The sequence below is a fragment of the Falco peregrinus genome, chromosome 13, assembly GCF_023634155.1.
Source record: "Falco peregrinus isolate bFalPer1 chromosome 13, bFalPer1.pri, whole genome shotgun sequence".
Classification (NCBI taxonomy): domain Eukaryota; kingdom Metazoa; phylum Chordata; class Aves; order Falconiformes; family Falconidae; genus Falco; species Falco peregrinus.
This window is the reverse complement of record NC_073733.1, coordinates 3561812-3584555: the sequence shown is the minus strand read 5'-3', so window position 1 is coordinate 3584555 and position 22744 is coordinate 3561812. Positions and strand designations below refer to the sequence as shown.

At 47.6% G+C, this 22744-nt stretch overlaps 1 protein-coding gene across 1 annotated transcript in view; it reads left to right on the top strand.

Annotated features, from left to right (window-relative positions):
* The window catches only part of NEXMIF (neurite extension and migration factor), a 173126-nt gene that overhangs the window by 101543 nt on the left and 48839 nt on the right, over positions 1 to 22744 (top strand). Inside the window, exon 2 of the mRNA XM_055818247.1 lies at positions 13095 to 13229. The gene's annotated coding sequence lies outside the window, so the exon portion shown is untranslated. The remainder of the gene's footprint in view (positions 1 to 13094; positions 13230 to 22744) is intronic.

Sequence of the window (22744 nt, the reverse complement as noted above, 5' to 3'; positions counted from 1 at the left end):
GTGTACAATATTCCCGGCACCCAGCACTGTGTGGGTAACTGTGCCATCTCCTGATGAATAAATTGGCTCCGTGTGGAAGCAGAGCTTGATCTGAAGCTAGCAGGGTTCAGCACGAGCCTCTCTGCCTTCCTGGGCTTCCAATGAGGCCCTGTGAAGAAACTGTTTTGTGGGTTGGGGTTTGTTTTTTTCCCCCCTGTGTAAGATCTTAAAATATATTAGGGTTAATGAAATCAGTGAAATTGGGAAGCGCTGCCTGTGATGGACAGATGGCCAAAAGCACTTGGAAGTACAAGTGGTTTTGCACCAGAAGGAGTGCTGGGATCTGGCTGATGGATGGCACGTGCCGTGGGCATGGACCGGTGATGCAGGAGGAGGGAGTGCCCTGAGCTCCCGCCCCGCCGGGGCAATGCCGGCTTGCTCCACCTCATTTGCTCTCGCCCCATTGTCATAAATTCCATCCCTTCTTTGCAGACAGGATTTGAGCTCCCACATAAAATTTCTTCTTTGAAACAAACCAGTCCTTGTCATATTTAAACATATATGTGTGCGTCCTTTCCCGGTACAACTTCAGCAGCTAACTGAACGCCACTTAATAATGTTTTTCACTGTATTTCAGTCGTATGAATGTACATGAAAATTACAGTAAAGGCATCATTTTTTTAACAGCTGTGTTTAGTTGAATAACAGATTTAGAAAGTGCAGACTTTAATTAATCTGTGTTTTCTGCTGGGATTTCAGCACCATCTGATTTACTTTTCATGGCTGAAAAGTGTAATTGTAGTTTTTCCCTTTAGCTGCAAGTTTATTCTCCCAAGAAATTGATTTGGTTCTTCTTTTTCTTAAAGCAAACTCAATATCGAACTAATGGTACCTGGTATGCAGTGCACTCGCTTGGACTGCTGTGGGGTGGAGAACAAAAACCTGTCAAATGGCACAGTTTGCTCAGAAAGGCTGCGTTCCCTCCTCCCTGCCTCGCTGTATGTCGCAGCAAGCCAGGCTGCATCAGCCACCCAGCCCCAAAGGTAGGCTTGGAAGGGCTGCGGTTGCAGCAAGCAGTCCGGATGGTGTTCTCTGCTCGAGAGCTGGGGGACGGGTAGTTGACTAGGAGGTAAGGTCTGGCGTTACTGGAGGAACCTCCAAGCAGGAAGGATTTTCCTTATATATAATGTATTTTTTTGTAGTTGGAATTGTGGTAAGAAGACTCTCCCTCTCCGTATTTGCTCTTCATTGTAAAAATATGTTTGTGGGAGAGCGTTGCCCTAACTCTTCAGGTGTTGCTCAGAAAACCTCCGCAGGAGGTGCTGGTGGGTGCCTGGGGTTTAGGCACACCGTGGTGAAGGCGAAGCCATGGGCTGGGGAGCTGGGGCGATAGATTGCGTTTTATCACGCGCTGTCGATCACTCATTACTCCACCTCTGTTGGGATGAACGTGAACGTTGCAAATGTGCAGAGAGCTTTGGTGACTCTTATTTGGCAATTTTCTTTGAAAATCAGCCTGCTGTGGAAACATATCCTTGTCCCAGCCCTACTTCTGCCCTGGGATGGGGCTCCCTAGGTTGAGGGTGCAGACTCGTGCCTGGCACCCAGTGCAGGGTGGTCCAAGTGGCTCAGTCACGGCGTTCCTCTCACTGCCTGGCTGCGCTGGAGGATCTGCACAGTCACGTCCTCACCTGTGAGGTGTGGAGCTGTGCATGAACCAGCCCTTCCGCTGGCTTTCTCATGCAAGAAGAGCTGCTCAGACCCCGCGCTCGCAGTGGTTTGCTTCCAGGAGCACTATTTCTGAGCTGAGGTAGGGGGAAAGGAATTTTTTTTATAAAATAACAGCATTACCTGCATTCTTTGCTGAAGCCTATGTAATTTTAGTTACTGTCAGATGTACTTTCCCCCCATATTTATTTTATTAGGTTGGCATGGGTTTTGATGTCTTAAGGGCTTTGTGTGCAAAGCCCACAACGACTGAAGAGAAGCGATACATTTAGATTCAGAGTGTAATCTTAGGATGGCTGCTAATCTGAATAAGATAAAAAAAAATCTTGATGGGTTTTAAAACTTATTTTAATTAAGGTTTTTCCTTTCATCTCACCAAAGCCCTGAATTAGCTCCTTCATTCTCCCACAAATATGAATAGTCCCCGCTGTGTATAGACACTCTCACACACACAGAGCCTCAGCAGAAGGGCCAAACCCAGATTCAGAAGTATATGTGCCCGAAATGCTGGTGAAATTAAAGCAAGATTTGTGCAAAGTAAAAAAAGGCCAAACTAACCAGCTGCCTGTACAATAAGCTGGAGGGTGCCTAGGTACCCCAGCAGAGTCTTGAGCTCTCCAGCTTTCTATGTTGAAGAGCGTGGGACTGGGATAGCTGCTGTTACCAGCCCGTGGAGCTGTGGATTTGACACAGCAGTTTGCTGCTCTGTAGCAACTCGTTCGTATGTACATTTGTGCCTTTTTTCGATGCTGAGTGCCCCTGGATGGTTTTGCTCTGCTGGTTTTGCTCCATGTGCCTTGCCCCTGGAGGGGTGTGGGAGATGATGCATGGTTGGAGCTGGACACAGCAGGGACTTGGACCCAGGTCTCACTGGCTGGGAGACGATGCTGTGAGCTGCTCTGGGCATCTTGGGTTTGCAAGACATTCCTGGTGAGATTTCTGCTAAAACTGGCATATTCCTGTACAACATTTTGGCCTTGATGAGTTAGTGTTTTTCAACAGGAATTTTTCTGATAGCTTCAGTCTGAAGCTCTCATGGGCTTTCCTTGCCATGCAAGGTTTTTGCTTGGGCATCATTCGATAAACACTGGTGAGGACCCCTGGCTGGAAGGGCAGTTGGGACTGTGGGTCCCATCCATAGCAGGGCAGTGCAGAGTGTATATTCCCTTCCCGTGGGTGCACAAGCTCCGAGAGACAATTTGGAGAGGCTGTTCGGTGGGATGACCCGCTTGCTGCAAAGTTTGGCCTAGGCATGGTGCCAGCCAGAAGCAAGGCTGACAAATAATCGGAAATCAAAGGAGCCACCTGCACGCCACGGGGAGCTGCTCACCGGGTGGTAAGCGAGCTGTGCCAGCGCTCATCGCCGAGCCTTGTTCTGCAGCCCCGCTTCCCAGCGTGCTGGGGGGGCAGCGCAGGAGGGAGTCGCTCCCTCCCTGGCCTCGCCGTGCCCTTGTTAGAGATTTTTAGAGGGATCCGAGGTGAGATTGTGGCTGGACGGATGTGCCAGGGTGCTGCTTCATCGGGGGGAGAGCCATGGGGGGAACATTGAGAGTGATGGGGCTGGGCTGGAGCATCTTTGGGGATGCTGATACTGTGGCAGAGGAGAGGGGACAGCCTTGCCGAACCGAGACTGTCGCTGTGAAATTCCCTCCCTGAATGGGGAGCGCCCCTTTGGCCGCGTGAACCCCATGGGCTGCATTGCCAACAAATAGCCGGGGCGGAAAATTAGGTCTTTTTAAGAGCGTTTTTATCCTCTGCTGGTTGGTAAGAATGGACCCGGCGAGCAGGAGGGAGGGAGGCAGAGGGGTGGCGTGATATGCAGATGCCTGTGTCACATGCACATGCACCGGCTGCACTCCTCTATGTGTTTTCGCCCAGCTTGGAGGCTGGCAGCTCACGCTTCTTCAGAGAGCAGATAGTATTGCTTTCGGAGAGAGCGCACCAATGTGAGATGTGCGTACGCCCGTGTGCGCGTATGTAGTTGCTTGTTTTCTGTGTTGAAGGCAGGCGTGTGAAATCACAGCCCCTAGCTGCCCCGTGGCTGTAACCCCTGGCAGGATCTAGCCCAACGTAGCCAATTGTTGGTCCCATCAGCCTTGATAGGATCTCTTTTAATCAGCTGGCAAAGGAAATTCCCTTGCCAGCCATTCCTCCGAGGGTGTACTGGGGGATCCAGCGGAGGCCTGCCCTCTCCCCCGTGTGCCGGCTGGAAGGGGAGGGAAGCCCATCCACACAGCACCAGCAGAGCACTGAGAAAGAAAACTCATGTTTGCAAAGCCAGGCCAAAACCTGAGGATTTTTATAGCATAAATATGGTACCTATAGTTATTTATGCACCCTCCTCAAAGGCTATTTACACCCTCTCCCTGCTTTTGTGCTGTTGGCTGGAGAATATTCTTATATTAGATGTTTTTAGCAGCATGGGGATGTTCTCCAGCTGTCACCCGACTGCAGGACCATACATTTCCAGTGCTCTTCCTGAAAGAAGAGGGCAATTCGTGGACTGTGACCCCTGTGTTGTTTTTTATTTATCGTAGTGTAAAACACGAAGCTGCCCTTGGAACATGTTATTTTTCACGCTCACGTAAACAGCGGAGACCACGGTCGTGAGCGCAGGGGTGAGGCTGAAGCACTGTAGCGCTCCTGTAATTGGGATAGTTAATGCAGTTTGTCACTTCGGTGCCTGATGAGCAGCGCGATACCTTTGTCTCTTGTTAGAAGGAGATGATGGTGTTCGCAGGGTGGATTTCATTTGCTGCTATCAGAGAAACAAGGTTGTGTTCAGCGGCCGTTGTTAGCGGGCAGCATCCCTGCCCGTGCTGGTGAGGACGCCTGGGCGCTGCCTGGGACGTAGCTGCTGACCGGCACGCTGCCACCGTGCTCCATCTTTGTAACGTGACAGCGAGAGGGCTCTTCTTCCCTGCTACTGAACTGGAGATGATGCTGTTTGATTTCCATCTATCCTGCTTCCATCGTACCAGTGTCATGGCTATGAAAGCCAGGTTTGCATCTCGGATGCCAGGCGTTGCAGTGAAGGGGAGAAGGGGGTGAATATGCCTGATAATAATGACAGCAATCAGTTCATAGAGCTGAAGGAGGTAGCTCGTTGCATCAAGGGCCAGGAGTAAGTTTTTTCCCCATTTCCTGCATTGTGCAGTTGATCAGGAGCAGCGTAAGGTTATTTTATTGTTTCCAGGAGCGCTGGACCCAGCCACCCTGCTGGAGGTCGCATGCTTGGCTTGCTGCATCATTGATCCAGCCTGCTATAGCAAATTCTTTATGCCTTTTAAATGGGGACTTGCACTTAGAAAGCAAACAATCTTAACGTTTCTGAGGCTGAAAGCAGCAAAACTGGTGGCTTTTGTCATTAGGGATGCTGTCTGCGTTGATCACTCCCGCAATAATGTGTGAATCCAAGGGAATGTGCTATCCAACAAAGGGGGTTTGAGAGCAATTTTTATTTTTTTAATTTTTTTTTTAAATGGGGGAAAAGGGAAGGGATTGTAGCTTCCTGCGTGCTGGGGAATTGGGGCTGGCTCCTCCGCAGTGGCTGCAGTTACATGGCACTCCTGTGACTGGGCTGGGGAGCTGAGTGTGGGTTTCCCTCATTCACACCATAAAGTTTCCAGTTCGGTCTATACTGGCCAGCATCAGTGCGCTGAGTTTGTCAGCTACCTTATACAGCAGCTTTGCAGTCATGGCTATTTGCTTATGACAGATAAACAGAAATAACTGCATTGTCTTTAGAAAAACGTCATGTCCCATTAAAATACCGACATCGTGTATGAGATTGGTTTTGTTTTTAGAAATGCTGAAGTAATGGCTTTTTGTGTGAGGCTTTTCCCCGGAGTCGTCTCCGGGAGCACAGAGCATGTTTTAGCTCAGTCTCTTGCATTTGATTTTTGTCTTCCTGCAGTTTTGGTCTCTGTTTTACTGCCCTTTATTGAAAAGGTGGTTTAGCGATCCTGTGCCCGTCATGGTGGGTCATTGCTCCGACTTGTGCAGCAGTTCTGTGGTGCAGGGGCACAGAGATGCTCCCGGGTGGCTCCCGAGCGTCTTCGGTGCTGACAGGGCAGCTTGGACAGGACAGCTTTGATGCCGCTTTCTGAATCGCATAAAATGGGGCAATAATGCTTGCTCCCAGTTAGTGCTTGGAGTTGCCCACCTCCTGTGGTTCAGCTGCTGAAAATTGTAATAATGACGCTATGCTATCACCAGTCAGACGGAGAGTTTTTCTTATCCCGAGCTGAACTTTTCCGAAGTTGCCTGCCAGGTTTCTGTGCTGGGGGCTCCACTCCCGGTGCCCGCAGGGGCAGAGCCATCGGATGCTGCCAGCGGGGGAGGCTCAGGCGTGTGTGCAGTGTTGGTAAATCCTCTGCTTTTCTATTTTCCTTACTATTGTAGTTGTCCCTTTTGCAACGACTACAATGAGAAGGCGACTTTCTTATCATTATTTTTTGCAGAAAGAGCCTTCCGACTCCTCCTGAACCTGCGAATGGATTTTTCAACCTCCAGCCATCCGAGGTGTAAATAAGATAGGAGAGGGGGCTTTGCATGAATCCTATCTTCCTGCCGGCAGCCCACTGTCTGCCTGCTTAGTTTTGCATTTTCCTTCCATAGCATGGATTATGTTTATTATTTTTTTTTAAATGCTCACCAAATCTGTTGCTAATTATTGCCGCCGCCGAGCCGGTGCTGTTGTTTGCGTCGGGAGGTGCAGCCGTTGTGCAGCACGAGGGGCAGGGACCCCCAAATTCCGAACAATCATGATTTACTGTGCAGCTTGGGCAAAGTGCATTTGTTGCCTTGGAAACAAATAGCAGCAGTGAACAACTAAATGAAATTTATGGAATCAACTTCAATAAATCTTGATGATAAATGTGCAAAAACATACACGATTTGATGAAGATCTACAGTATGCAGATGTGAAGGATGATAGTAAGTTATATAACTGCTTCGGCTACAATTTTGGACTGCCATAGTCATGTTCCTATAATCCGGGCTTTTTTGTTGTTTCTGAGGAAGCTGTCTGTTTCTTTTCATAGATACGGCATTTAATTTTAATTTCCAGGGTATCTTTTAGTTTAATTGGCATGCTGGATGATTACAGAGTGTTGTTTTGTCTTTTGCAGATCCTGATTCATATCTAACTTAGGATAAAAATAAAATTGAGAACTGTGGCAATCTAGGGGAGCAAAAAGTGCCATGTCGCACGCCTCCAAGAAGGGTGCAAAATTTCACAAATTAATTAAAGCATTTATGTAGGACATCTCCCTAATTCCGTGTATCAGCCTTTGTGTTTTGCAAGACAGGGACAGGTTAGTGATTTTGTAGTTACAGTCTAGCTCTGCGGCAGATTTTTGTCTCGTGTGGAAAGGTCCCTGTATTTACCTGGGCACAGGGATGGGGTGGTTTTTCTGTATCACAGCAAGTGATATTTTCTGAAATTGATATTTTTTGTTTCTGGTTTGACCTGTGGATCGATAAGGGTTCAGGAATATCAGTGGACTTGTCTGGAGACTATGTTGTAAACCTTTAACACAGCCCTTAATGCAACTTGATGTTTTTCCATTAGTTCCCTTACCTTGTCTTGTTACAGGGTCTTATTTTCACGATTTTCTGTTGGGTCAGGAAGCACAGGGAATCTTTGTTTCTTCCTTTCGTGAGGCGTTGGGCCCCAGCTTCACGCTGCAGCTGCGGTGGGGTAGGTGGCAGCCGGTGGGGGGGTTGCACAGGGCAGTACTGCTCCCTGCCCGTGCCTTCTGCTGCAGCCGTCCCGGCGGTGAATGGAGGGGTCCCACGGCTGGGACCCAAACCCGACCCAGTCTGATGGGCAGGGGGATGGACATTAGCATCTTTAGGAAATTGCCTCCCTATATCTTCAGCCAATTTCTCTGCAGAGGCATCTTTTTCCCTCTGTGCCTCATTAGTGGGTTGGTTTTGATGAATATTGGAGGTCTACCAGATGGACTGGTCATATCTTAAACCTTGGCCCTCCCTTCCCTTCTCTTATAACCCTTTCATCTTCTTGGCTTGCTCCTGGAATAAGAGATTGTTTCTGAGAATAAAGACTTCACGTTAGTGCTGTCCTCAGACTATCAGCAAGTAAAAAAAATAAAGCAAGTTGTAACGCAGGATCCTGCCTCTGCCTTAGCGCGTGGTTTGCTGCTGTTATTTCAGACGCACCCGTTTCTCTTTGTTACTTGGATCTACCCAGATTCAGAGCCAAGCCCTTAAGTTGCTAAGTATCTTCCAGCCCACAAAGTCAGCGCTTCATCATGTCAGCCGTAATATGTTGTACGGATTTAGAAAATCCCTACGCATGTAAAGTATCTAGCCTGCAAATCATCCCAGGTCTGCACGGGTACCGGTGTTAGTGAAGCAGCTTCGCAGAACCCAGCGCTTGCAGAGACCAGCGCGATGCGTTTTCATTGATTTGGTGCTGGGCACACTCGTAACCTTGGCTGGGGTCGAAATTCAAGTTTCCCTTAGAAAACCTGAAGGGCTTCCTCCAGAAGCCCTGTGCATGTGTGATGGTTTCTGAGTGCGCTCTGATGTTTACAGAGCCCTGTAGCTCTTCCCATTAACATACAACTGCATACGACAGGTTGAACTCCATTAGGAGTTAAATTTAGTGACTCTCTAACTTCTTTTTGATATGTTTTTATAATTTCATTGTATTATGACACTTGGTTTTAAATTTGCATGAGTAAATGAGCCTCTCACTAAGTCAGGTAAAAAGATTTTTCACTTATCTACCATGAAATAAGACATTAAAAAAATAGTGAGAGTAGGAAGCAATGTATCCTTGACATATTTAGTTTACATTTTTTTCAACTGTGCTGACTGAACATTTCTAACTATTAATGATACAATAAAGCTGTTTGTACTGCCTTAACAGGCTAAATAATTTCACATTATGAAGACATTTTGTAATTAATTTATAGTATTTTGTGGGAGAACTGTATTTTTGGAAAATGCAAGTTTACATTTAATCACATTCATACCTGAACGGTAAGATGCAGCAAGTGAAAACTGGCCTTTTACGGGTCACCTCAAAATAATACAGTCCATGGGTGCGATTAACACAGCAAACAACCTTAACTGGGCTTCCCATAACTTGTCTATTAAGCTTCCTGCAGGATTACTTAAAAATGCGTGTTGGTCAGTGAAGCGCCTGCAGTCGGTTGAAGGTCAGACCACTTCATCCCTGCCATCATCACAGGGAGTTCCACCAGCTTCTGTTGCACTACCACAGATTTATGGTCTTTTTTATAAATGTATTGGAACATTTATTCAGGATAACCTTGGCAAGACCTGAGCAACTTTGAGATCTGCACTTTGATGGTATTTTTCCCCTCTCCTTTCCTATCCAAGAAGAGGAGAGAGACCATCCAAGGTCCCGCCGCTGGTGGGATTTGGGGCATGTATCTGGGGGAGACCAGCTTGGTGCTGGGACAAGAGCATCCCTTTGTTTCAAATGGGTGAAACGAGGATGAGCAGCAAGGAGGTAGCACCACCACTCGTTTGCTCCTGACCTGGGTTCTGGTGATGAGCTTACGCAGCAAAGCTCCCTCTGTTAATTACCTGGCTTTTTGGCTCTCCCCATCTCTCCTGACATCACCGTTTTTAATCTGTTTGTTATTGATTTTTTTTCTTTCTTTTTCCCCCCTCCGTTTCGTTAATAGTGACAGATGCTTTTAATTAAAAAGAAAAGACAAAACAAATTCCCGAGTAAAACAAAAAGAGAATATTCTAATTTGGTGTGACATTATGAGGCAGAATGGCTCCTGGCATGCAAGGTACGGAAAAGGTCATCTTCCACTGCTACAGCCTTTTGCAACGGTGGAATTAAGTTCAAACTCAGGCTGGTTTTGAAGTCTTAAGTCTCTCCGGGGATTCCTTTCATAACATCTTCGAACTGGATAACACTACAGTAAATGAAATACACTGCACTGGATTAAAGGGTTATTTCCCCTGTGTATCAAGCTGACACAGAATACCAAACCTCAGGTTGCCTCTGAGTTGTCTCTATCTGCTGATACCCTCTGCTTTACATAACAGCTCTCCAAATTTTTGCAGGGAAAGTTTTGCCATTATTTATTCGGCTTCACCGCTTGGTGAATGCGGAACAATTTTATGCAGCAAGGAACCAAAATAAAGCAACTAAACGGGAAGAAATTTAATGGGCTTAAAAATGTGAAGGAAGCAATGCAGGAATGAGCAAAGCTGCCTCTTCAGGTCTATTATGCTGCTCTATAATTTATACCAAAACACAAAATATAGATATCTCTGCATTGCCACTCATATGTTTAGCAGCACAGAGCTTGCAATAACAACAGGGTATGATCCATGCTACTGTGCTTCTTATCTGACTGTACCAAGAGTTAAAATTTGTTAAGGATCATTTGCAATGTGTTTTGTTGTAGAACAAATGTTCATTTTGACTTTGAACTTGGTGTATGCTGTAGCTTGTGCAGATTGCATTTAGCACCGGGTAACCAAACCGCTGCCATCTGCACAGTGCCAGGGACCACCATGGCTGAGCTCCAGAGCACGTCCCTCCTTCTCCGCACTAGGGAAAAGATGCGTGGCTTGAAACACTGGAGCAGCAGCTCCTCCAGCTCCGCAGTGGCTGCCACAGCCTGGGGAGGAGCAGTGGGTGCCAGGTCGGACCCATGGAAGGTGCTGTCTCCTTCCGTCTCCAAACAGCAGATTGCAGCAGGCGTGCATTTAACCTGCTCTGAAACCACAGAAATTGTCTTGGTTCTTCCTTTCCCCCACCAAAACACTGATGAAAGACTGCTCCGAGATCGGGGGGAGCTCTCAGATGCTAACTGTGCAATAACTTTTCTGACAATGAAAACTATTTCTTGCCTCCTCCCATTTTATTTTGTCCAAGGCGGCCCAAGGCTGGCTGGGTCATATGGAAAACTGGAGTTGTCTTGTAAAATGTGTATATAAGATAAAATGCACCATCTATATTCTGGAGACATTTGGATTTGGTAAGAACAGGGCACTGTGCTCCATATATTGGTGCCTACCTCTGGTTTCTGGTCTCTGTATTGAATCTGCCTCCTGCCTCTGTAGCTCAGCATCCTCCCGCAATGGTTTTCTCTGGATGTACTTACGGATACCACTGGAACAACCACCACCCGCTGCTTGCTCCCCTCAACCACGCCCCAAACCCCGCTCCTGACAGGGGCCGGTGTGGGCAGCTGCCCATGCTGCCTGCTTCTCCTGAGGATGGGGGGAGGCTGCGTCACCTCTCCCTGGTCACGCTCGTGCTCTGCTGGGCAAATTAGAAGTTGGAAACATGGGTGGTTTCCATTAGCTTTTGGGATGAGGTGCGGCGTGGCTGGGACCTGCACGCTGACCTTGGGCTCTGTGGAAGCTGTGCAGCAGGAGTTGTGCGTGCTGGCAGGGGTTTCTGCTGGTGTGCTGCTCGAGGAGGTGGCTCTGCAGGCATCAGGTTCCTCTGTTTCCAAGTGTTATTCACATATAACACCCACACACATTAAAAACATGCGGGAAATGATAGTTTTGGGTTTCTGCTGTCCACGAGTAATTAAAATCAATGGCATTTTTAGATTTACCTCTCACTGAGCAATCTGGGAGGAGAAGTAAGGGCAGGGAATTTGCATGTGCTGCTTTTCTGGGTAGGTTGGAGGTACCCGCACGCTCCCGCACTGCAGCCTCTGAGACGGTCTGTGTCTTACCAGGAGGTCTGAAATCTCTCTGGAAAAGCTGGGACATATTGAAAATATGCTCAGAGCTTTAGCACTTCCTCCAGATTATTTCTTCGAGTATTTAAAAATATATTTTATAACACTAAAATAAATGTTAATGAGTCTGCATTGCTTACGGCTAACAATAATATTTCTATTTAAATACAGCAGCCTAGCAAGGCATTCAGTGGTGGAGGGGCTGGGTGAGGAGACCTGGCTTTTTGCTTCTGACTTGGTCCTTGATGTCTTGAGCAGTTTTATTCTCTTGTGCTTTGCTTACCCTGTTCTGCTAAATAGCAATGAAAAGCTTCCTTGCTTTGTTAAAGCGCCTAGGATTTACCAGAGGCCTCTGGGCAAGTGTTAAATACTGAGCTGGTTATGAAAAGTGTTATTTAATATTATGTTTAGACCTCTTCAGTGTTAGCATGTGTTTTTATATACTGTTTGTGGTGACCTTTGTGCTTTTCCAACCAAATAAGGACAGTCTCCTTGACTCGGGGACTATTTTTTTTCCACTACCAGGCACAGCATCTTCTAAATAATTTGGTAAATATGCCGTTTCGGGAATGCTTTCGGTGTCTGTGCTGGGGCTGGCGGTGCTGGAGATGCCAGTTGTGTGCAGAAGGTGGGAGAGTTGTCACAAGAAAAATAATAGCGTGGAAGTCCGTTCCTCTCGTCTTTGTTCTTTTTTTCCATTACTTCCAGCGAAATTCTGTTTTAAGGATCCCAACCTACCACGCGCAATGGGCAGTGATTTGGGGAGGCGAGCGGAGGGGAGGGAGGGACCCACCTGATTGCAGCCTCAAGGAGTCTGCACGGAGCGGGGCACGGAGTCAGCGGGGGGAGAGGTGTAGGTGTAAATGGGATGGCAGGAATTCAACCTTGGCATCATGTCAAAGGCACGGAGCCCTTCTCCGAGCAGCTGCATACCCCGTGACTGCAGGAAGCCAAATGGTTTGTTTGTGTGTTTACATGGATATGTGGGTCTGTGTAGGGGAAAGCCACTTAGCAGAAATCCTGCTATTAAAGCAGATGGTGGGAGATCAGTCTGGTTTTTAGGGGGGTACTTGCTGGTATGGTGACCAAGTTATTAATTCCTTCCTGTGCTAGGAGTCCTTTCAGCGTTACAGGGTATGGGTGAATTGTGTTTTCTGAAACTCTGCGCTCCTTCCATGCTTTCTCAAAAGCAGTTGAGCTGATGTAGTATTTCGGAAAGCAAAGGAGCGTTGGTCAGGTTTGTTGCTGCGGTTCTGCTCCCTGTGCTCCTTCCACACTGCCCTCTGCTCAAGCCCTTTCCAGGTGCTCCCATGTGGTCTGCACCCAGTGCAGCTCTGTGGGCAGCCTGGTTTGGGCAGCTGCCTCGTGCCCTGCCTGCCCTCTTGCGAACCAGTGGAAACCCCTTTGCTGCTACTCAAATGCTTGTTGTTATGCTAGGGTTTTCTCCTTCCATTTTAGAAATTGCTCTTCCCCTCCCCCCCTCCCCCCCCCCCCACCATATTACTGACAGCTGCATTCTCTTTGACAGTTGTGATATTTGTATGTGTGCATAAAAACAGTAGGAAGCATTTATGTAGGTGTCACTAATTTAATTTAATTTAATCTGATATGTATGTATAGAGAGGATGGTTCTGCACTAAAGTGCTTCTCTTTATTTTACAGTCTCCATCGTCATCAAATACAACTCCTTTCATTCTCCTCTTCCATTCACCTACCCAAAGACCAAATCTGGAAATAGTAACCAAAAGAGAAGCCCACGTCATCCACAAAGCAGGGAAAGGTTGAAATAATTTAAGGGTAAGTAATTTTTTTTGCCCTTATTCTAACTTGAAGCTTTGTGTGTAAAGCTACAATAGTAAGTGCAAGGCTGTATAAAGAAGCTGTTAAGCATATACGTAGCTGCTTCATGTGCAAAGTGGAAAAAATGACTGAAATGCTGATTTGGTGATGAAGGAAAGCTATAACGGCACCTTTTGCAGGTGAGAAAATGCCCAGAAGGGCAGCGTGCTGGCAGTTTGGACTGTTGGTACTATTTCTTCTGGCCCTGGTTCAACCTGCACTCCTGCCTGGGTAGAAGCGGTGGATCTGCGCAGGCACGTGGTTCTGGGCTTGGGCTGGGCTGGAAGAGCTTTCCAGTTGAGAAGGAGCTGGGAGTTGGGCGTCTCCGGCTGTTGAAGAGCTCCTTTGTCATTTCCTTCCCCCTTTTCCACTTAAAGCATCACTCAGCGATGGTAGCGAGCTATAGTTGCTGTTTGCGTGGTGCAGGTCGCTTTGGCTCGCTGTGGCTTTCTGCGGCCCCCCCGGCTCTGTGGGCTCCGTGAGCTTTTCCTGGAGAGCAACCTGGCAGTGTCTGCGCCAGGGGGGTCTGAAGGAAAACGCTGATGGGGGCTGGAGGAGGGACAAACCCGAACGGCGGAGTGAGGAGGGCCTCTCGGTGGAATTGTTTGCCTTAAGGCTTTTCTTTTGCTGTGAGGGTGGCAAATAAGATAGGGAGAGATATAAAATCAGCTTTTGTGAAATTCAGAACCCTAGCTGAAGCATTAGTAATCTCCAAATGTTAGGGAATGCATTTTCCCACCCTAGTCCCAGATCTGTGCCTGCATATATTGCATTTCCACACATGTTCTGTTCTTTCATAGATGGACAGGATATGCGTTTGCTTACATTTGAGAACTTAGCTTTAAACATCTGGGTTTTCTGGTTTATTGCTGCCTTTTTTTTTCTTCCCCCCCACCCCACCCCGCCCCGCAATGTTTGTTCATGCAAAATTCATATCTGGGAAGGGCATCTTAAATCCCTGCTTCTGAGTCAAAAAGGGAAAGTATGGAAGTGAAAAGAGAGATTGTATCATTTAAGAAATATGATTCATGAATTAATCCTCGTCTGCTACACCATCTGTGGCATGTGTTTCAATACAAAAATCCTGTTTTTATATCTCTGTAAAAAGCTTTCTTCTTGCTGGCTGCCTGAGTTTTCTGCGGTGCTAATGGGAAATTAGCTTCTTTTGGGGGAGACAATGGTGATTTTTATTTGCAGCCTGGGCAGGGGGCCCCGACCTGTGTCCAAGCTGTAGGTCGGTGAGGGGAGGCAGAGCCTGGTTTTTCAGGGGTGGGGGCAGCTCTCTGTGTAATGCCAGGAGCCTGACTTGCAGGCAAAGCCCATATGCGACTGCTTTCTGCACTGGAAGCATGGCTGGGGCTCCCAGTGCCGTGGCAGGGATGGTGCGGGAGATGGGCAGCCAGGGGCAGCAGTTGCAGGCAGCTGTCTACGTTGTTCTGCATAGGAGTGAAAAAGAAGGGCTTGTTTCTAAAAGTGGACCGGTAGGGTATTTTGTACTTGGTGCTCTGGAAAATAAACAACTGAGGTGGTCCTCATCCTCCGTTTTTCTGCTAATGTTGTTATAATCTCTTTGTAGATACAGAGAAAGGGGGGTTGCCCATCATTGCCTCAAAGAGGAGCTGCTACGCATTGTGCCTTTGTGAGAAATGGGGAATGATGGGGCACTGGTGTTTTTTTGGGGTGACTGGAAAAGGGTCTCCTTTCTCTAAGTTGATTCCTTGAATTGTTCTCCAGGTTTTTACAGGGAACAACTTTCCTTTTGATACATAGTTCTCAGGTTTCTATTCCCTAAGCAGCACACCTGGCTTCTGCTGGAGTCAGACCTGAGGTGTGTGAGCCTGTTCCTCCTTCGCAGACAGGGTCCCCCAGCTGGACAGCACTTCAGCACATGCATCCATCATCGATCCCTTTCCTAAACAGGGACATCTTGCTGCCTGGGATTGCCCCATTGGTTTTCTTTTCTGCTTCACGTAGGACGCTGGTAAAAGCTTGAGCATTTTCCTCTTTACTCTGGAGGAGGATCCCAAGGTGCTGGAGAGGCTGGATGGCCAGGGCCCTTGCCACAGCCTTTTCTGGGCTGGTGTCACTAATGTGCTGTAAGTACAGCTCCGGTGAGCTCCCAGGCACTGATAACGCTGATAGATGGAGGTTATCCAGGAACTCAGTACCGGTGGTGAAATATTGCGGGTTTATTGCCTTTCCATTCATTTTGTTTTCACGCCTTTCTGCCTTCCTGACTCATTGCTGTTCGGCCTCTGCTTGCAATTTCTATTTGCTGTGGTAACACCCACTGGACAGGACCAGAGCGCTGCAAAGCACTGATGCTTGCAACTGCTTTTGGAGCTTTTTATTTTTTTAAATTGAGCATCTAAAGCCAGGACAGGTGACAGAAAGGAAAACGTTAGTGATGCCTTTTGTCAGAAGCGTGAATAAAGTATGAAAATGAAGAAGCAGCAGAAGAAATGCCTCTTGCATTGTGCATGGCAGGCGGGCGTGAGGAGTTGAGCCAAGAATGCCTGCTGCCATCCCCGTGCCCAGCACAGGCTCCGTCCCCAACGGCCTCCCAGCTGAGACCAGCTGCCGAGATGGGGCTGATGCTGGGAGACGCTCTGGCCCATACCCAGGTGCTGAGCCCATTCAGGCTCCTGCATCAACCCTGTTTTCCCTTTCCCCTCCATTATCACAGACCCCTTTCTGCCGGCTCTTTGGGGAATCCTTGGATGTGCTGGTGCTTCACAACATGAGAAGTCAAGTCCACAAGCCCCGAGTACCCCAACCCTACTCTGAGTAGCTGCGTGTTAAGAGAAAAAAAGTCAGCAGTGGTTCAGTGAATTCAGAACTGGAATTAGGCTGAATTACAACCTTTTGCATGGAAAATACTTGTGGGAAGGCAGACCAGAATCGACACCCGGTTTTCAGTCCATCTCACACAGACACAGCTGGTTTTGCTAGTGACTCTGGCTAGTTTCTTCTATGCCTTTACAATATTTTGCAATTTTGTATATTTCTTAATTGCTTCAGTCGTTTCTTAAAATCTGAGTTTCTAAGCTTGTTTGCCATTCTTTGTCCGCTCCATGCTCCAGTCTGGGAAGTAGAGGTTGTTTCCTGGGGTCTGTTCTGCAAACCTCCAGCTGCTCCCTGCCATCCGGCTGCTGCTGGCAGCCACACAGGCAATCACATTGCCACCATCTCCATACAATGGGGGTTACAGACTTTGTACCTTGAGAAGGTCCTATGCTTACTTGTGCAGCCAGCGGTAAAATTTTGCAAAAAAACCCCTTTCAGACCCCGCAGGAGCTCCACTAGTAGAAAAAGAAACGACAAAATCAACAAGCGGTAAAACAAACAATTGCAACCAGAAATGGGAAAAGAGAAGCAGTCCAAGCATTTTGATAAGTGTATTCCATTAGCCATGGTTTTTACTTTTTATTTTAAGCTCTGATTACAATTCGGCAGCTTTTATTTAAAGAAAAAAAAAAAGGTGTTTATGCTTAGCCCTTATTTCCACCGCAGCATGAGTTTGTAAACGAGGGGCTCCGGCAGATCCCCCCTGGCTTCTCCTCCCTCCACAAGGTGCCCCCTCATCAGCGAGGGTCCCCGCTCGTTAGCGGCTGTGGCAGGGAGGGTGACGATGCTCGGTGGCAGAGGACACGTGACAGCAGCCGGTTTCTTGTGGGAAGCTAATGAAGAGATGAGAAGCATCGATTCACCATCTATTTGTTAGGACCCCAGTGAAACAGCTGTTTGTTTCTCATAAACAATTATGCCAAGACGGAAATTGGCTTGTGTCTGTACGTACTTTTTGGATGTGGAAAATTAAGCAGTAATAGCTGGAAAAATAATATGGGCTATGAGATAATAGATGCCTAAGGGATAAAATTAAACAGTATTTTACAACGAAGGAAGAGCTTTTGGCAATAAATGCTTTGCGTTTGACTTCTTTTTGTTTGCCAGAGGACTGATGTTGTTTTGGAGAGGTTGTCCTGGGATGTATTTTCCAAACAGATACAGGAAAACAGTGAAGGTCTTTTTTTTTTTTTTTTTTTTTTTTTTTTTTAATTCCTCCTGAGAAGGATGGTGCCAAGGCTGGGGTACAGCTCACACTGCCTGCGCAGTGGGTGTGTTTGCTGTGACTAGATGTGGACACCGGGGCTTTGAGAAATGCTGCCAGTGCAGGAGCATTTTTGAAAGAAAATGGCTAGTTCTACCAAGCAAATTGGGAACAGGAGATGGGTTAAAGGCCATAGGGAGCCCAAAAAGCTCAGGCAGGGGTGTGTATGTTTGACACCCTGCCAGGGTTTGAGCAGAGTTTGTTATTTGTGACCTGCCTGTGCTGATAGTTGTGTGTCTGCATGTGCTGGTGTTGCTTCTTGGCTGGGTTTGATCTGCTGCAGAAACCCCTTTCTGATCCCGCAGCGGCAGTGGGATTTGGTTCTGTTCTGCTGTCCCTCCACTATGTGCTTTTCCATAACTGCCCCATCAGCACCTTGCCAAGGGGTAGCTGGGAAATGCTGTTTTCTCCATTTCAGGTGGCTCACACCGCCATCTCCTTCAACTTGGGCACGGGGGGGTGCGGAGTCACGCTGGGCAGACGCCTTCATTGCCTCCTGGTGCTGCCAGCAGCCACCCCCACCAGCACAGGGCTTGCTCCCCGCCGCGCATCGCCAGGGCTGCCCGGGCACCGTCACGGCCAACGCTGGGCTCCTCTTCACTATGCACCGTTCAAACAGAGCTGCAAACCCTAATCCCACCTGCCCCGGGACTGATGCAGCAGGTCGAGATCCAAGGTCTTTGGCCCAGGCTTATCCCTACTATCATGTTTTCATTTCACAAACCTTGAGGAAAGTGTCCCCACCATGTGGGAGAATTTCCCCAGCGCACACGGGGCACGGGGGAGAATCCCGAGGTACAAAGTGCCTGCTGTCCCCATTAGCTGAAGTGGGACTCAGGGGTGCTCAGCACCTCTCCAAATGAGGCCAAACTGTCTAGTGCATCGAAAATGAAATCATTAAGTCGCTGTTGCATTAAGACTCTGTTTTTATTCATGGAGTGTAATGTGATTCATTTGCCCTTTTGCTCTCATGTTGAGAAGGCAGTCATCTAGTATGCATCGCTGGCTGCAGGGAGAGCTGTATTTATTTTTTTTTTAAAAAAAATTGTGTGTGTGTGTGAGGGAGCAGACATTTTCATCAAGTGTGGAGCATCCACGGAATTGAGACTTATCTGTTTGCTCAGTGGTCTCAGAGGCCAGTACTTGCTGTGCGCTCGCAGCCCCGTTTGTGGGGGCACTTGGCTCTGCTCACCCATCTCGAAGATGCACAGCAACAATCATTCTTCCTGCTCCAGCCCCACTGGACCCACAACAGGACCCACAACAGCACCCACAACCCCAGGCTTATGGATATGGCACAGGATCTTGCCGATGTGTGGTGGGATGTAGGATGGGACCCTGCTCCAACTGATGAAAAGTGGTGAAGAAGATTGTGGGTCCTTGCAGCTGTGGGTCACTCTTCGCTGTTAACTGTGGCCGAGGAAAATCATTCCTCCTTGGAGTTGAAAGAAGAAACATATTGAGCAAGGGAAGGGTATATAATACAAAAGAACAAAAATAAATGCAATTTTTAAAATGTTAGCATGGGGAGCATTAACTAAGTCACTAATTCCAAAAGAATGATAATGAGTGAGCCAGTTTGAGTCACTACTTCTTGCTGTGGGACATGGTCAGAGCAGTTCAGCTCTGTGTGTTGGACCTCTACCTGCAAAACAAGAAGAAAATCCTTTTCAGACCGGATAGTTATGGCCAGCCCTTTTTAAGCACAAAGCTCTGAACTCTATCTCGCTGTCACATTCCAAGCGGTCATGGCAAACGGCACAGTGACTGTCTCAAAGTCCTCAGGTGACCCTGGATTTCTAATGCTACAGGCTCATAATAAATATAAAAATCAATAAGGCATATTTTAGAAGCCAAAGGCAGGAGGAGAGATAACTCAATGTGTTTCTTTTTTACCTTGTCCTTTTCTTCGCTATTTTTTTTCCTTCCCATCCCCCCTACAGCCTGTAGAGCAGGTCCATGCTAGGAAGGACCAGCTGACCAGAGCAGAGCTCAGCAGCAGAAAACAAGGTCTGAGGCGCAGGCAAGGCTGTTGCACAGGAAGGCACAAGCTGGGCACTTGATTTAATGATTTTCCTACACTTTGTAGGGGAGGCATAAGAAGAATGGGTCAGGTGTGAATAAAGATAAGGAGGAAGGTTTTTCAAAAGAGCTTGGAGCTGGGAGCCACCTGGGAAGGGGAGGGGTTTTGCCTCCAACAACTTGGGTAGACAAAGGAGGAGAGGTGACTTGGAAGCGGGGCGGTAATAATGCTGGCCTTCTCCTCTCTTTGTTTTCAACCAAGAAATGCACAAATCGCTGATATTGCTGAGTGGTTTCCTGCTGCTTTGTGGCTTGATTTGGAGCTGCAGCCGTTCCTAGCTGGGTTCCTGACTTCGCGGCGCAGCAGCACAAAAAAAGCAAAGCTAAGCCTGGCTGATGGATTCCTAATTGTTCCATGCACGGTGCCCGCTGGGAGGACTGCTTCGCCAGCACCTTCACCTTGTGCCATGCTATAGGTCCTGGATGGATTTTGAACACATTAATGCCTTTCGGAGAGTTTTAGAAAGGTCAAAAACAGAAAAGAGGCTCTAACAGCAGTATAGCAACCAGCTGGTTGCATTTGGTTTCATTTTACTGCCATAGTAACACCATGAGCCACAGTGTTAATACCGTACCCACCGAATGCCGTTCCCCCCCTCTTTTTGTCAAGAGACAAGCCCGTAAGAAGGTATTTTCTTCCTGAAGAATTTCTACAAGGCAGTAATAGGCTTTTTGTAGGGGACTGTCCTCATACCCAGAGATGTAAGGTGGGTAATTTACAAGGCAATGTGCAAATGCCAAATTGTTAGGCAGAACTGCTGCTGATTTAGAAGGCAGTTAATGCTATAAATGTGCCAAGTGCCAGTAGAGTGTTTCTACAGATGGAATAACTGGAAATATTGGAGAGATTCCAAAGGTTTAATCAAATTCAACCGGTTTTTTTTTCTTTTTCTTTTTTTTTTTTTTATTTTTCAACTGCAGAATTCTCTGAGGGATGCAAGTTGAAATAGTAGATTATTCCATTGCTTTTAGTACCATGGGGGAGATTTTTGTAGATGAACATAAAGTATGTACTTTCAAGCAAACACATAAGTGGGTATACAGATGAGGGCTAGAGCAGCAATGCTGTGAGCCTGTGCTGGTTGAATTTAGAGGGACCATCTTCTTTAGATATCCTGGCAAGAAGGTCGTCGGAAGCAGACTGATGGGGTTCAGTCAGGCGGCACAAAGGAAGCGAGGGGAAGGGTTTGTGAAGGTGGCAGCAGCAGTGTCACTGGTCCTGCACCACAGTTCTGCTGGACCCATGCAGGTTTTGGTGGGATTCTGGGCATGAGCATCCTTTCCGTGGCTCACTGCGCAGTGCTGGGGCACGCATATGTTTCTGCACAGATGCGCACCTTCCTCTAGTCTTGTTGACAGCCTTTCCAAGGCTTCTTATTTAGCCAGACCATATGTGCTTGGGCATGGAGATAGTGTGATGTGGAAAGAGCATCGCATTATCCTTGGGCTGCAAACACCAGCAGGAGCAATTCAGAGCAAATTTTGTCTGCAAGGAGATCCAGAGCTCTTGAGCTCGCATCATAGGACACGCATAACGATCAAATGCAATTTTTTTGCTCGTTTGTCAAAACCAGGTTCCAGAAAGCCATTTCCCTTTGTTCTATCTCAGAATTAGCACTCTCTGTCCATTCCTTAAATATTCATCCAGAGCATGGATGAAGGCCACCAGGGAGAGGGGGGACATGGTGGTATGTCTCCATGTAAAGCTTTTCTGCTGAAGAGGCGATGTGGGACCAAGTTGGGGAAAGGGTTGGAAATAAGTCTGTGGGGTTTCCCTTGTCATGGGTACAGAAAATGAAGAGCCCGTCCCCATTGCTGGCAACAGGATTTTGTTTCAGGGTGAGGTGGCAGGGCCATGGACCCCTAAGGGTGCAGGCTGCAGGGAAGGACTGTACCAGGAGCGATGCTGTGAAGCGTTGAAGCTTTTATCTTGCTAGGGGTTTTTGCATGACATTCCTTCAACAACATTTTTTTCCTTTTTTTTTTTTTGTTTTTTGTACATGGCCTGATTAGATCCATTAATTGTCATTTATTTATTTTTTGAAAGAGAAGAAGAGTTTCCTGCTTTTTCTGGAGTGTTGGGTATTGATCCCCTCTGCCACTCCAGAGTCGGGGACCATCTCCCTCCCAAGGCATTGCCGTACTCTGCCTACTTTCTGTGCAGACCCCCACGTCGCTCTATGCAGTATTTCTCACTGAATAAATTGCTACAAAGCTATTAGCCTCAATGCCACAGTCTGCTGCTCCTGCTTTCCTGCACCCACCTCCACCCCGCAATTGATCCAGCCTGCTGTCTGTTTGCTGCAGTCAAGGCTGCCTACTGCCGCTGCGCACAAATTGCTTTAAAATTGAATTGTTTAAAAACGTTTTATAAACATTCCCTCCCCTCCGTGATGCTGTCCATTGTGCCAGCTAGAGCTGGGAGCTTTTACGTTTCTTTACCTGGCCAAAGGATGAGGGAAGATTCCTAACTTTTTTCCTGCCTTTTTTTTTTTTTAATTAACATCAATGCAGAAATTAAAAACTACGTGGTTATGGGACTTGAGTCCCTGAAGAAGCTGTTGTCTATGGATCTGTGTCCTAGATTGTGCATCCTGCTCAAACGATGCGCTGGTGTGCCTCAGCCTCTTGCTTGTTCCTGGCTTTGCGGGGGTCAGGGCTCACCCCGTGCTGCGCCACCAGCCTCTGGTGCTGGTGCTGCCGTGGCGTGCAGCACTTGCTGCAGCCTTGTCTCAGGAGGCATCGGGGTGATTGTTTCTCTGTTGACACGGTTGTGGTCTAACTAGATGCGTTTCAGAGATGCAGCCTGCTGCAGTCCTCTTGGAGGTGTTTAACCCGTGTAACATCCCAGGATACTGGCAGGTCGGCAGCAGCGTGAGGCTCATGATGCCTGGGATTTTGGAGCGCATCCCTCTGAAGAACCTGGGGCTTGGAGGAGGGAGATGAGTGCAGCACTCATCTACGCAGAGCTGAGGGAGATACGTGGGTGTGGATGTGAAAGCTGCTGTGGGTGCCTCTTACCTGGGGCTGCCTCATAACCGGGGCTGCCTGTCTGCGGGAGCTGCAGCAGCACGTTTGAGCAAATTACATAGGAGCTCTCTTTGTGTCATAGACAGCCATAGCTGTTTTCTGTGCGGATGCAAAAAAAAAGCTTTTGCAAGAGCTATTGGAAGGTTTGGAAATAAGAAATAATTTTGCAGGTAGTTTTAAGTATCGCCCCGCGAAAGGTGTATTTGTACAAAAGGTGGTATAGTGCTTCCAACAGCTGGTGATGTTCCTT